A 15722-nucleotide genomic window follows, 5' to 3' on the forward strand; every position below is an offset into this window, starting at 1 on the left:
CTGTGTCCAGCATGGTAGAGGACTGCTGCCTGTTTAGTCTATGGCCAAATCTAATCGGGACAGTGACTCGAATCACTGTCCCTCCAAATCAGCTGAATCCGAATCCAAATCCAAATTGAATACTTGCTGCTTTGCACAGGCCTAGTTCTTATCCTGTATTAATTACACTATGGAGATTATATGCTGTCATGTATAGCTAGTGCAATATTTTTACAATAGAGGCTTTTTAGATAACAGATAGTCATTTAAAAAGATCTAGGTATTTTTTTTCAAATTGCATGTTTCTAATCATGACAATTATTGTAGTAATTACTTGAAGAAGAAATATTTTCTAGAGTTGGGTATCTGACCTGTCAAATAAACTCTGGTCAATTGACCAGTCAAATTTTCCATTAAGAAATGTGTCAGAAAACAATCAAATCATATTTCTGTAAAGAAAACTATAAAAAATACAGTTTTTTTGAAAATTGCTATAATCTTTGACTGGTCAAAAAGTGTGCAGTCAATTGACTGGCTCACTAGCCCTAATATTTCCTCATCAAATTTATATTCTTATATTACTTCTAGACGTAAGTTTTAAGAAAGAAAGAAACTCAGAAAACTAATAGTTAATACTTATAATATCTACTAGAGTATTAATTTTAATATTTTTTCATAACCTTTACAAATTAGCTCTTTAGTGTCACATTACACCACATAGTACCTAACTCAGTGTATTCATTGAGTCCTACTGAAGTGAGTAGCACTTTTGGAGTAAGACATTGCATAGCATGAGTAGTTATTAGAATTTGGCTCTTAAAAGCCAATAATTTTTGTCGGTTAGACACAGTAATAAGAATATTTGTTACGAATATCACAACATTTATGCTAATTGTTTAGTGAAAACATAGAGATCCTTGGAAACTACAACAAAATAGGCTTAAGTAGCTGGAAAACATTTCTCTGTTTAGTTCAGTTTATGTCACTTTTCATATTAGTAATGGGATACTTGTGCATGCTGCACTATTAAAACCGTTAACCAAAATACTTAAACAGAAAATAAGTTAATTTTTAACAAAGGTTACTATGGATTCAGACAGTACACGCTGTTCCCAGAAGGTTCTCTATTTGGGTAAAATACACCCACTCTGCATTCAAGAAGGATAAGGATTGTCATTACATTTCTTTACATAATAGTCAGCGTGCACTAGACAAATACATCCCAAAAAGGAAAAAAAGTCTATGAAAATTCATTCTTTTAAAAATGAATTTGCTTTTTCTTATCTCATGTAGTTGCCATCATCTTTTCAGACCATCTCTCATGAACAGTTGAGTAATCAGGCAGTACTGTCAAGAATGCTTGAAGGAAATGAATTTCAAAGTTGAATATACACATGTTTGTGGAAGCTTCCCTGTGCAAGCAAGCTCTTCAGTTTGAACTCATTCAGTAAAAGAACCAAAAGGATATTGTGCAAGTTGGCTAACAAGTCACAACTCAGCAACACAACAAAATTTGAATACTTAGGATCAAAATACTGGTAGTAACCTCTGATCAGTTATCAGAAAAATAACAAAAATATCGAATTGAATTCATTTATTTCAATTTAAGTAATATGCTCATTGATACTAAAGAGGTTTTAACAATTATAAGAAATAAATAAAAACTGAAGAACCCAACTAAAGAACTAAAATAACCCAACCCTGGCTCAGATACTGCTATTGAACAGCAACTACTTTTCTCTTATGAAAGGCCACAATTAAGGTTAGAGAAAAAGTTCATTTATTATATCTAATTATAACAGATTGTTTTTAAAATAGGCTATTCATGGTTTCAGTCAGCCCTGCAGGTACTTACGCATGTTTTTACCTTCATTTACATTATTTGCTGTTTTTTGAAGGATTAGGTCTAATTTTGTCTGCAATGGTTGGATGACCCTATGTGACTTTAAATCAAATGTGTTTAAAGGTGGAATCATATTTTTGCCTCACCATGTCTCAGTTTATATAAAAAATCCAAGACCTGAGTGAAACTAGTAGAGGGAAAAATGCTTTTTTTGGTGTTCACTAGATCTTCCTATATGGAAGGAAAGCAGTCATAATGCTACCTGCCAATTTTGGTGCAAAGGTGACAGAAGCCAGAGAGGACAGAAATCCACCACTAATGACTTGAAGATTATGCCAGAACTCTCACACCTGTTACTTAAAACTGACCTGTATTGCAGGCCTGCAACTAATGCATGCTGGTGTAAGATATGTGGTAACTCTTGCTGTGACACACTTACCCTTTTATCACTGTAGGATAAAGAAAATTAATATGCTTGAGGGAATAATGTGTTTTGTAGACTAAACAATGTCTGTGGCCCTTATTCTGCAACTGGGATTATGTGGTCAGATCCTTCTGCTGCCATGGATGCCAAAGGGCACAGATCAGTTTGGGTAAAATCTGGGCCTGTCTCCTTAGTTTCATGCTGCAATTTTTGGGACAAATAACAACATAAAGGCAGATCTGCCCTGTCCACCGAGATGTGTATGGAGAATCTCTGCGTAGGGTTCAACTTTTTGTTATGTTCGTGTCCAAGCAAGGGACTAGTATGCACAGGCACCACCACAGTACATTAGATAACAATCTCTCTCTCTTTGTAGGCACCATATCCAAATCAGATGTTGGTGACTATGGTCTTCCACAGATCTCTTTTTTTTGAGGCTTACAGAGTTTCCAGTGTTGATACATTCATCCATTTAGATAGACTCTTGACAAGTCAACATCTATCTTCCACAATCTCTCCTTCCTTCAGTCTTTCCAGTTACAACCAGACTTTCAATTTCCTCTTTCCTCATAATGTGTCCAAGAAACTCCAACTGTCTCTTTCTGATGTTAATCAGCAGCTTCCTCCTGCAGCCTGCTCGTAACCAAATATCTTCATTTGCAGTGTGACTTGTCCAACATACCATCAAGATGCGCATTAAGAACCACATCTTGTTTGCTTCAATTCTCTTTCCATACTTGGCGATTATTGTCCAGCATTCTGATACATACGTAAGGACTGGTATAACATAGCAATCCAAAACTCTCAACTTTTTCCCTGTAGAAATTTTTCTATTTGTCAATATCTTTTTCATTTCCAGAAATATGTCTTTTTCCATCCCTATTCTCTATTTTATTTCATGATCACATTTACCATCTGATGTTATCCAGCTTCCCAAATAGTTAAATTTATTGACCTGATTTATCTGTTCCTTTTCCACTTTGATGTTGCATACTGGAATAACAATAGATTGGGGCAGACAATTATAATTTCATAGTTTCTAGGGTCAGAAGGGACCTGAACAGATCATCAAGTCTGACCCCCTGCCCTGGGCAGGAATGAGTGTTGGGATCATAATACCCCAGCCAGATATCTATCCAACCTTCTCTCGAAGACCCCTAAGGTAGGGGAGAGCACCACCTCCCTTGGGAGCTTATTCCAGAGCCTGGCAGCCCTAACTGTTAAGTAGTGTCTCCTGATATCAAACCTGAACCTACTCTCAATCAATTTGTGGCCATTATTCCTTGTTATCCCAGGTGGTGCCCGGGGGAACAGAGCCTCTAAATTATTTCAGATGGAGGGCTGCTTAATGAGGTTTGGTGAGCTTTTGAGGGCTGCATGGGTAGCCCTGCCCCTTGACAGTTACCCCACCTCCTTCACCATCTTGGGACCAGAAGTCCTGCCCCTAACCCCTGACCTTTGCCACCCGAAGTCCCTCCCTTTGCCCCATGGAATACTTCTTCTGGGTGAGGGGGAGGTTGCCATCTTATAACCAGAAATAAACCATGTTGTACACTAAAAGTCAAATGCCTACTATAATATATTTTAATTTTATTACAAAAAATATTTTTGTCATGATTTGTTTGTATATTTTATATAGAGGTGATTGCATAATAACTCAAAAATAAATTCTTAGTCTTGAATATGTGAGGGGTGTGGAGGCATGTCTGGGGTGAGTGTGTGCATGTATGGTGAGGTGTGTGGGTGTGTGTGTGTGTGTGTGTGTGTGTGTATAGAGGGGTGTGTGTGTGTGTATGGTGGGGTGTGGGGGGGTGTGTCTATGGTGGGGTGTGGAGGGTTTGTGGGGGTGTGTGGCTGTGTGTGGGGACATAAGGTATGTTGGGGTTGTATATATGTGGGGGCAGGGTGTGGATGTGTGGTGTTGTGGGGGGAGTATGGGGATCTGTGCAGCAGGGGATGGGGAAGGCAGCTGACTCCAGTGTGTGGGCTTGTGCCGCATGAGTGTGGGACTGTATGTGCGTGGTGCTGGCAACAGAGATGGCCTGTTGGGGCCTGTGCTCCTTGCTGCAATGTGGAGTGCTGGCTGGAGCTGCACACTGCTGGGCACCAGCACCCCAAGTGCCCGTACCTGCAGTTGCTCCTGCTGTCACTGCTTCCTGCTGGGGCTCCACACCATGGGGGGAGTGTGGTAGGGGAGGGGATCCTCACACCCCACCACCTTCCCTCACACCCACATGCTACCCACCTGAGCTCCGTGTTGCCGCTGCCACCTCCCTGGGTGCAGGCTCTGTGCTGCCACAAGTCCAAGCCCACACCCTGCACTCTTGCCCATCTGTCATTCCATCCCCAACCCCATCGCTTCCCTACCTGCTGTTAGGAGTGAGCAGGATGCCAGGGAAGCTGAGCAGGTCCCCAGTGGCAGCAGCAGCCCCGCCTGGAAGCTGCCTGCTGGCCGTGCTGGACCGTTCTGCCCATGAGAGTGCAAGCGAGGCACAGTAGGGTATGTTGGGGGCATATGTATATGTGGGTGCCTCGCTTCCACCCTTGTGGATGGAAGGGCTGGATGAGGGCTGACTGAAAGTGCCTGACAGGCCAAATCCGGCCTGCAGGCCATATTTTGCCTGCCCCTGCAATAGATTAATGTAAATTAAGGATCTGGCATTTTGTTCTAGATAAGACTTTTGACAACAAAGTCCCATGTGACCTTCTCATAAACACACTGGAGAAATATGGAGTAGACAAAACTACTATAAGGTAAATAGACAACTGGCTTAATGGCCCCAAGCAGCAGTAGGCAACCATTGATCCTCTGGATCATGGTGTACACATAAGAGGTCTAGTCAGATGAATCCATTTGTGGTTGCAAGCTCAATTTGACAGCGAGACAGCTTGTTACAAGTTTCATAGATCCATATGTTGTCTGAGTTGGAGTCCAAGCATACAGCATGCTGTTTTCTTCTTTTTCGCTTTACTTCCAAACTCTGGATCAAAGCTGCTTTATGTAGAGCTGCACCAAGAGCCAGATGTTTCCTCCAGATCAGACAGGATTTCTCATGCTTCTCCCAGTTTTCTATGTTGATGTTGAAAGACTTCCTATAATATTTGCATGCATCATGGTGCCATGATAGAGGGTGACCCCACTTTGTAGAGCCATCTTGAATCTCACAATACAAAATATTCTTGGAGATAAGGTCTCCTCCCATTCTCTTGACATGGCAGATGCATCACAACATCCTCTTCTTGATAGTGGTTTCCAAGTGTCAGTCCTGCACACTCCGGTACCTCTGTGTTTGGTAATTTATCTTCCCACTTTATTTTCAGGATCTTACACAGACATCTCATGTCATTGGAGACATATAGGGGGTGCACGCAGATGCACCCCCTGAGATCAGCTGTGCATCCCCTGGCAGTACCAGCTGCGAAACCAAAAGTGCACTTCCAGCAATCAGCCACTGGGGGACGCTTCCAACCCAGTCAACAATTGGCCGCTGGTGCCCCCCCCCCCAGAATTGGGAGGCATCAGTTGCCCATGTGTCATGCGAAATCTGTTCAGTCTTTTGATGTGTCTAATCTCAAGCAAAGGATAATTATAAATATATCCATGTCAGAATGGAAGAAGGTTTTGAGTGGAGTCCAACAGGGGTCTGTCCTGTTCAACATTATTAATGTTATAGATACTTAGAATAGGGAGCTTCTTGAGCAAGTCTGCAGACAGCATGAAACTGGGAAAGATTACAGACACGTTGAAGGGCAGGAGTGCAATTCAGAAGGATCTTGACAGATGGAAAGCTGGGCTGGAGCTCTGCACTGATTAGGCCCCTTAAGAGTATTGTGTGCAGTTTTGGGCTTCACTTTTGAAAAAGGATATGGGTCCAGAAACAGGCAACAAAAATTATATGAGAAGTTGAGGGTTGAGGCATGTTCAGCTTGTGAAAAAGGCACTCAAAGGGGATGTGATAGCAGCTTTCAAAAATGTGAAGGGCTGCCATGAAGGAGAGGGAGAACACTTTTTTTTCTGAACAACACTTTTTTCTTTTGCCAGAGAGAGAGAGCAGGACACGAACCAATGGCTTGAAGCTGCAGCAAAGTAGTTTTAGATTGGGTATCAGGAAAAAGCTTTTTCCCTGCAAGAACAGAGAGACAGGGGACTAGACTGTGGAGGAGTTGTGAAATCTCCATCACTGGAGGTGTTTGAGAAGAGGTCAGAGAAGCTTTGGGTAGGGATGATTTACCGCAGCGGTTCCCAAACTGTGGGTCACAACATCAGCGGATAGGGTCGTGGGGGTGGGGGGCCCATAAATCGGGTGAAACTGAGGAACACTTTGGGAAGCACGGCTCCAGGGGTAGCTGTGCCTACGACATGGGTATTTCCCATCGTTCTGGGCTGTGTTGGCTGTCACACGGGGCTGCAAAGGAACTCCCCTCCTGCCCCCCCCCCCCCCTTGTTATGTGCCAGGCTTTCGGGGGTTTTTTCTTCCTTAAAGCATTAGCTGTTAGCTGCAGGACTTGGACTGCGGGGTGCACCAGGCCTCTTGCTGAGCCTGACACCTGGAGCGTCCTGGCTGGAGGCTCTTGCCCGTCTGCTCAGGGGCTGCCCTCCGGGCACGTGTGGAGGCAGGAAGGAATTTGACCCCACGATAAGGTTGGGGGGGGGGGGGGTGTTGCCTTCCACTAGCAGGGCCCTTGGATCCCAGGGGATTTGAACACCCCGCAGCGCAGCAGGGCGCTGACCACCACCCCTGGGGCAGGCGAGGGCTACAGGGTCGCCTGCCTTCACGGAGGCCAGGATTGCGGCGGCTAGCTCGGGCAGGGGGCTGGACTCCAGGACCTCCTTCGGGCCCTCCCTGGGCAGGACTCGCTGCCACTCCCATGCCAGCAGGGTTGCGCGGAGGCGCCGGGAGGGCTCCCTTTCCGCATCCAGCCAGCCCCGTGCCTCCTGCGCTGCCGGGGCCGAGCGGAGCAGGTAGGTGGTGCCTCCGGGGGGCGGGAGGAGGCTGCGCGGAGTGAGAGGGCAGCGCAGCCCCAAGCGATGCTTGCCCGGCCGCCGCCGCCTCGTCCCGCCGGGTCTCCGCCCGCAGGTGCGCGCCGTCCCGGCGGCGGGAGCAGGTGCGGGGCAGAGGCGGGGACAGCGCCCGGGCACGGAGCCGTGGGGCGCGCACGCTCCCAGGTAGGTCGGGGGGGCGGGGGCGGAGGCGGAGGGGACGCCCCGGGCTTGCCCCGTCCCGGCGCGGCTCTGAAGTTCCCGGGGCGCGGCGCTTCGTTCCCCTTCACGGCCTCCCTCCGCGTGTCCTCGGGAAGTAGGGCAAAGCTTTTGAAACCAAGTTTATTCCCCCCCCCCCCAATTTCAATGATAGAAATGGGGAAGGGGGGGGTCTTCCCCAAACTTCCCCAATTTCCCTAAGATTTTCAACAAGGAAACGCGGCCAACCGAGTGGGTAAAAGATCAGAGCAAGGCGACACGTTTTGATCCCCCCTTCAGCTATCTCTGCTATGGGAGCCGCTGCAGAGCGGTCTGTGTTGTGTCCTTTTGACCAGCTGGGCACAGGATTTCTTGCCTGTTTTCTTGACGCTTGGATTGTGGAAAATGTTAAGGAAACAGCTAGAGTCCAGTTTGGTTCTGAACTCCGAAGGAAACAGCTGCCAACTAAATAATGCATTTAGTCCTCCTGGAAGAGGTCCCAGAAAGTGGCAGAGGTTAACTAAACAGACGTTTAGCTTGAAGTTGGCAAAATGTGTTTACATATAATATATAGTGGTGCTAAAAACTAAACGGAGATCTGGAAAGAGAGTCCGTGATCTGGTTTGTTTTCCACTTTAAGTCTGTTTGGCTAGAAACGAGTTTGATTTTTTTTTTTCCCCCCCCAATAACAAAATCAAGTAAAAGTCATGTTTCTTTTTGCAAATATTGTAAACATGACTGCAAACAAAGCAGAACAGCAGTTCCAATATCATTGCAAAGATTTTGGAAATGAGACTAAGTTGGTCTGTATATTTACTCTTTTGGTTTTGTTTAGGTTTCTTCTGGCTTCTTCACGTAATAATAATTAACTCTTTATGGTACCATATGTGACTTGCAGTGCATGAAACAAGGGCAGAGTTTGTCCAGATGAATCTTTCTTCTGTAGAAGCTAATCATGTGTGATTACTTATATAAAAAAAGAGAGACTTATTTTTAGAAGTAGTTTGTGTGAAGATACGTGGTAGCTAGGAGTTACTATGAGTTATCTGTACCTGTCCATTTTCTTAGGTACAAATGTTTGAACTTAGCTGGTTAACATTGCATGCCTAAGGCAACTTGAAGTTTTCATGGCTCTCAGAAAGTTAATGAGAGCCCTTGCTGCTTTGAAAAGTCAGGATGTCTATACTTCAGTGTGTAAATTGATATATAGACACTTAATGACCAGCACCCAAATTAGAAAAAAAAGTAGCACCTTCATTTTAACACTGTGCTGCTGGTCCTGACCTGTGCTTGAGAAGTAACTGGCAGTTGCGGGGTTTAGAGAAGTGTAGCTCTGCAGAGGTACACCTTCACTACTGTCTGATTACAATAGCTAGCCATGAAAGTAGTTTCTTTAAGAAATAATGACTTGAAGGTGGTGAGTTGTTCCGTATCTATCAAATCAGTTACGAGTCACCTATAGAGAGCTGTTCATGTGATCCCACTGACTTCTTCCTTTTTTAATATTGATAGTAGGAGTCGGAAAGGACTACTGAGCTTACAAGTATAAAACTAAAAATCTTTATTCCAGAAAGCATTGCAATTTAAACCTCTGGATTTTTGATCAAACTTTTTGTAACAGGTGAAGCTTTCCATTTAACAGATCAGTGGTCTGCAGAGCAAGACCCTCCTGAGGCTAGTGTGGTCTAAAACACTGATTTTTTTTTTTTCCTTTGAGTTTTAATGGTTAAACCAGCAGAAGACAAGTCTCAGCAAATGTGCAGTGGATGACTTGCTGATCTGTGAGTCACTGACACTATGGGAGCCATTATAGTCCATAGTGATAAAATAGTACTTAGGAAATTTAATCCACTAATTATTGACACAGAAGCTATAAATAGAGTTTATAATGAAAACACTGAGAAACCCGTAACTACCTTGTGCAGCTATAATATAGAAAGAGTTTTAAATGTTAAATAATTTCAAAAAGCTTTGCTTTTGATAGCATTGAGAACACAAAGTGAATACGTGCAATGATAAATAATAAAGTATCTATTCAGTTAAAGAACATTTTTTATCTACTAATTATTTAAAATGATTAGTATTTGTGCAGTCTCCATCACTTACAATGAATGTGCATTACAAGCATGCAAAAGCTACAATTTTTGCTATATTCCCTAAAGAGAGAGTAAAGTACAAAGATTCTGTGGCTTAACCTATTTATTTGATTTATATGTCACCCTTGATTTATTTGACTTATTTGTCACCCTTCCCAACATGGCTCAGGGTGGCTTGTGATTGAAATAAAAAGAATGGGATTTTAAAGACAAGTTACATTACAACTGTGGGCAGATCTAGGATTTCAAAGAGGGGTGCTGGAGATCAGTGACCAGCACTGCAGGAGTGGTTGCACACCCTGCTCCCCTTCCTTGTGGGCAGATCATACTGTGGGAGCAGCAGCCGGAGACTTTAAGTCCCCAGTGAAGTAATAAGAGTCTCCCCCCTTCCTCCACTCTTGGCAGCCCTCCCTTTTCATCTACGCTCATGGCACGTTCCCCTCCCCTCCCAGTCCCCTTCTTGCCCTCCTCTTTTTTCTCTGGAGCAGGAAGGGGTTGGGGAGAACTGCTTGCCACTGCTGTTGGTGTCCCAGCCACTCTGGCTCTGCTCCAGTTAGGACTGTGGTGAGTGGCTGCATGGGGTGCTGTTTCCTCTCCCTGCCCCTGGTCCTGGGCTGTTTAGGAACACCAGAGGGGGGACTGGGCAGGGGAGGGGAAACCCACCTGCTGCCACCGCTGTCCTCACTGAGCCCAGCTTCACACAGCCTGGCTGGAGTGGGGCCGCAGCAGCTTTGGAGCTCCTCCCTGCTCCAGGTTAGCCAGAAGCAATGACAGTGGTGGGTGGGAGAGGAAGGAATAGGAGGGGAGGGAAGGGAAAGCACCTCTGCCCATGAAGGGCAAAAGAGGGGATGCCAAGCAGGCAAGGGGAGATGGGGAAGAGATTTTTACCTGTTTCTGAGACCTTGAAGTCCCCAGCTGCTGCTCTTGTGATCCAGAAGGAATCACTGTAATCCAAAAGGGGATGTAACAGTTCCACTACACACCCTATGGATCTGCCTGGTTATAGCAGCATGGATGTTTGCAGTCTTTGCCCAGCTCCTGATAAATAGGTGGCCTCTTCAGAAAACCATATTTAGTAATAGATGGAGCTCTTCTGTCATTCTCAGAAAAGAGGCTAAGTACTGAATGCCCATGAAGACTGAGCAGCCCATTAAACTTCTACAATGGTTCCTCCTGCTCAGACCTGAGGCATGTTGGTGTGGCGATGTGGAGATAGTTGCTCTGTTGCAGACTTTATTGTATGTAGTGACTAAAGAAACGAAGGATCTTGGGCTTAATGGCTAAAATGTTGGTATTAGTCGCAAGCAAAATCAGTTTCATGGCTAATTTCCAAATTGTTTCATTTACTTGAGTACAAAATCCTCTATTGTACTAAATCACAAACAAATTGAATAAAATCCCATGGCCAGAGGTGCTGACTGAGGAACCACAGGCTTTACTGAAATCAATGGGAGCTGTGCCTTTTGAAAATCAGGCCAGATGCGTGTAAGCCAAGACGTTATTCCTAGGATATTTTATCCTTAAAATGATCTATTTAATAGTTAAAAGCAGCTGTAGCAGCGTGTTTTTTTTTTTTTTTAAGGGCAAGAACAATCTGTGTGCATATAGTATTATGCTGCTATTTCCCATTAACCAGCAGCTGTTATTTTTTTTGTAAGCAAATACAAATCATCTGTGATATTCTAATAACTGGGTTCCTGCAAGTTTCTGACCTCTGAGATTCAGAGTGCTTTTGATTTCAGTTTGGTCAGTCAAATCAAATAAATAGGTAACAGAAAAAAGCTTTGATCCAGCAACTCATACTCGTGTAATCTCTGTTAGGGAAATCCTGGCCCCACCTAAGTCAATGGGAGCTTTGTTTTTACATGGATCAGAGTTGAAAAACAGTCAAATTAACAATAACAGCTAAATCAGTAATACTGATGCAACACTATTAACCAATTCCATACTCTTTTTATTACTAATATTTTGTGCAAGTACTAGTGGACCATTCCAATAGGACAAGTTCTTTCATTCCCCTCAATTAGATATTTAATATACAAAAAAATAAATATTTACAATAATAAGGTGGTTGGAGTTAAGTGAGGAAGGGTCTAGGAGAAAAAAATTAAATGTTTTTGACATTTCTCCCTTGTGAATAGGTTAGTTCCCCAGAGGTGGGAGCATGCAGGCCACCAGGTCATTCTACCTCTATTTCAGCTTGAATACTGAAAGTCCCAATCTTGAAACCACATTCCTGTGCCAGTAGTCCCAACAGGTTGTACTACATATGTAATAGGCTGATTTTATTTTCATTATCCTCCTCCTTTCCATCATCCTGTTTGCCAATTTCAATTAGAGATAAGACCACAAATATTACAGAGGCTTTCCTTACTGTTTGATTCTATAACACTTAGCATGGTGGGCTCGAATCCTAACTGGGGTGTTAAGTACATTTGCAATACCAAACTACTTGTATACGGGGGCAAACTTGTTGGGCAACTATCCAAGATTCTGTGCTGCAAGGACAGGGTACAAGTAAAGCTGCCCCACCTGCATCACTGGTGCAGAAAGTTATTCACTGTCCTTATGTCTTATCTTTTATCTACCAGTGCCACCTGAAAATACTTGATAGCATTTGTCCTCTGACTTTTTTTTCAGGACTGAACTATAGGTAGAAATCTATCAGGGCAATAAAAAAACCTATTACCTGCTAAGAAAGATAATACACCTGCATTCTCAGAATGCCCCGTTCCCTGTTTACTGTGACTTACTGGGAGGAGCTCATTATTTTTATTGTTCATTAAAAGGAGTTCATAATTTATATTGGTAAAGAGATCCAAACTTGTGATCGGATCCAGCCCACTAAGAGCAGCAGCAGCTATTATCCTACTCTACCGATTCTTATCTATAGACTGCTACAGGGCTTGGCTTTATCAGCCCACTTTATTCAAACTAAATGTAAAGTCTCTGGAAGGCCTATTGATGCCAGAAACTTCACTCAGCAATAGCTTTCCCAGCTATACAGTTGGTCTGGTAAAATCCTTGCCTCATATACTTCCTGGATCATCACACCAACAACAATATTTCAACTCTACTGTGAAACCTCTGGAAGGGATCATCTAGTAATGGACAGCAAGGCGTCTGTACACTGATGACACCCAGCTCTGCATTTGTTTTTTGCTAGCATGGGCGACTGTGTTTCCCATTTCTGGTGTTGTTGGAACCAGGATAGAAAAAGGCAGTAAGAAAAGGAAAGCATTGTTAGGAAATGGCTGGAGCTATAACTTCATCTTCTCTTCAGGACCTCTGTCCATTCCTAGTTTCAAAGTGTGTTTGGTTTCTTGCTATGCCGGTTCCCTGGCAATTGGGTCTGAAAATGCATGTAACCTTAGAAGACACCTAAGACTTCCTTTTTGGCTACAACTGGGGGGAGCAGTAGGAATCTGTGCTTCGTTTTGCCTCCAACCTCTATGTAGTCTACCTGGATGAAAGTAACACAAAAATAGAGAAACAAAACAGCACCCCTGAGTTTTAAACTTCTGAATGCAATAGGACCTCAGTATTTCAGTGGCAGCCTCTCTTCTGTGGTAGCTGCTCTTGATGAGAATCCAATGACTTACAATATCCAAGATGGAAGGTGTAGGGAGTTAGAGGCATGACCTTTTCTCTTGAAGCCTTTTGGATGTTAGTTTCCTACCAGGAGATCAAGATGAGCCAGGCTTAAGATGGGAACCTTCTGTTGCACAGTTATGCTAACATCTGATAACATGGACATAAATTATTTTTATTTCCATAGATTAGCATCTGATTCCTGATACAGTCAAGAGACATTGTTTTCCATGCTTCAGATGAAATCCTCCTTTTTGAAATCTGACATGCTAATTTTGCTGACTTCATGCTTTCCCTGTCTCAGGATCTAGAATACTGTTGTATTGTGATCATTTCCTCCCAAGTTACCCATCACCTTCACACCCTCTACCAATTTTTCTCTATTAGTCAGGACAAGATCCAAGACAGATGATCCCTTAGTTGTATCCTCCACTTCCTGGAGCAAAAAGTTGTCCTCCACACAGGTTAGGAACCAGCTTGACATTTTATGTTTGGCTGCATTTTTCTTCCAACAGATGTCTGGAAAATTGAAGTCTCCCATCAGTACCATCCCACAGCTTTTGGATAGATTTGTCACCTGCTTGAAGAATGCCTCATCCACTTCCTTTTCCTGACTGGGTGGCCTATAATAAATCCCCACCATTATATCAGTGCTGCATTTTTCACCTTTCATCTTCACTTTTTGTCTTCACATTCTGTTTTGCAGTCTTCTTTCTCCTGAACCAGGGAAGAGGGTATGTGCTTCTGTCATACAGGGCAACACCACCACCTTTTCTCCCAACACTGTCTTTCCGGTTACAGAGTGTAACCCTTGATGATGACATTCCAGTCGTATGTGCTATCCCGCCAGGTCTCAGTGGTGACAATCAGATCATGGTTCTTTTCATAGGCTGCAGCTTCCAGCTCATCTGGTTTATCCCCCATACTTTTTGCATTTGTTTACATGCATTTGGACGTCTTTTGCATTTTGACCTCCTTGCTTCCCTTTTGTGCCACTTGTTACAGTCCTGTAGTTCTCTGGCCTTTTCCCAGAGTTGAGTTGCTTCTCTGAGTCCTTTCCCCTCTGGACTGCTTGCTCTGTTGCTGGATGGTTTTGAACACCATCCCCTGTGGAACCTAGTTTAAAGGTTGACCAGGTGATGCCCAAAGATGCTCTTCCCCATTCCCCTTAGATAGATCCCATTTCTTCATAAGAGTCCTCCTCCCAAGAGCATCTGCCCATTGTCAAAGAAGCTGAAGCCTTCGTGTTGACACCACCATCTCAGCCACACATTCACTTCCAGGATACAGTGGTCTCTGCCTGGACCCTTGCATTCCACGGGGAGAATCGATGAGAACACCACTTGTGTCCCAGACTCCTTGATCCTCCTGCCAAGAGCCTCATAGTCACCTCTGATCTTCTTGGTGTCATTCTTGGCAGTCTTGTTGGTGCCTACATGGGCAAGCAGGAACGGGTAGTGGTCTGAAGGATGGCTGAGCTTTGGCAGTCTCTCTGTGATGTTCTGAATTTGGGCCCCCGGCAAGCAGCACACCTCCCAGGCCCCCAAATCTGGAGGACAAATTGGTGTCTCTGTACCCTGCAGAAGGGAGTCACCAACTAACACCACTCTCTTCTCTTCCTTCTTGATACAGTGTTCATGAAGCCCCTGACTTTGGGGCCTTGCACTTCTTGCTCTCTAGGCTGCTGCTTCTTCTGCCTCATGCCTGCAGGTTGTGCGTGCCGGGGGCGAGCCAGGCCTGTCTTTGCGCACGCGGGCGGTGGCCAGCAGCCCGGGCATGCGGGGCCGGAGAAAACCGCGGGGCGGTGAGGTACGCGCGAGCTAGAATTAGTTATGGAGGCGTAGTGGTTGATTGAAAAGATTATTTACTTACACCCAAGATGGTCGCGGTGTAGGCTGGACAGTTTTCCAGGTGCAGCTCCGCTTAAATCCTCGTTGGAGGACTCTGACAAACTCGGTTCTTTGGCCCCAGAGTTGTTTAGGCTCTGCGGGTTCGGCAATTCTTTCCTCATGGAGTGGCTGAATCTCTGTGGGTTTTGTTCGGTTCCCAGGTCCCCCGGAGCTGTTAAGACTCCGTGGGTTTGAAAATTGGGCATATAGGATAGGGATACGTCTAGGATTGTGCTCGGCGATGGGGAGAGGCTAGAGGCTGTTTAGACCTCTGTTGCCTGCTTAAGAGAGGCGCGTTGGGTCCGCAAGGGTCCACATCGCTTGGAGATCTTCACACAGTGTGAAGTCTCTTCCTCCTGGCGAGTTCTGTCTCTCTCCAGTTTTCCTCTCTCTCCGACTTGGGCGGAAACTACCCAAGCCTTTTGTACGGCTAGCAAGCCAATAGCTAGCCGCCACGTATGCCTACATTTAGAACCGGCCAATAATGTGGCACGAATCTAAATACAAATGGCGGGAACTCCTTTGCACCGTGCATCTCCGAGATGCAAAAGAAATGCACCATGCAAAGAAGCTGCTGCAAATTGGCGGGAAATCCCCCGTTGCACCAGAGTTCTCTCCCGCAGCAGAGAACTCCACCGTGCAAGGAAACTGTAATTTTAGCGGGAACATAATTTAGTGTTGCCGAAGCACACACAAACAACAAATCACAACTTTGGGTTGT

At 44.6% G+C, this 15722-nt stretch overlaps 1 protein-coding gene across 2 annotated transcripts in view; it reads left to right on the forward strand.

Annotated features, from left to right (window-relative positions):
• Positions 1 to 7127: 7127 nt before the first annotated feature.
• The window catches only part of LEPR (leptin receptor), an 83282-nt gene continuing 74687 nt past the window's right edge, over positions 7128 to 15722 (forward strand). Inside the window, exon 1 of one of the 2 annotated variants that reach the window (XM_014593875.3) lies at positions 7128 to 7209. The gene's annotated coding sequence lies outside the window, so the exon portion shown is untranslated. The remainder of the gene's footprint in view (positions 7210 to 15722) is intronic. The other variant, XM_014593874.3, reaches the window with a different exon arrangement.

The sequence above is a fragment of the Alligator mississippiensis genome, chromosome 5 (genome assembly GCF_030867095.1).
Source record: "Alligator mississippiensis isolate rAllMis1 chromosome 5, rAllMis1, whole genome shotgun sequence".
NCBI lineage: Eukaryota > Metazoa > Chordata > Crocodylia > Alligatoridae > Alligator > Alligator mississippiensis.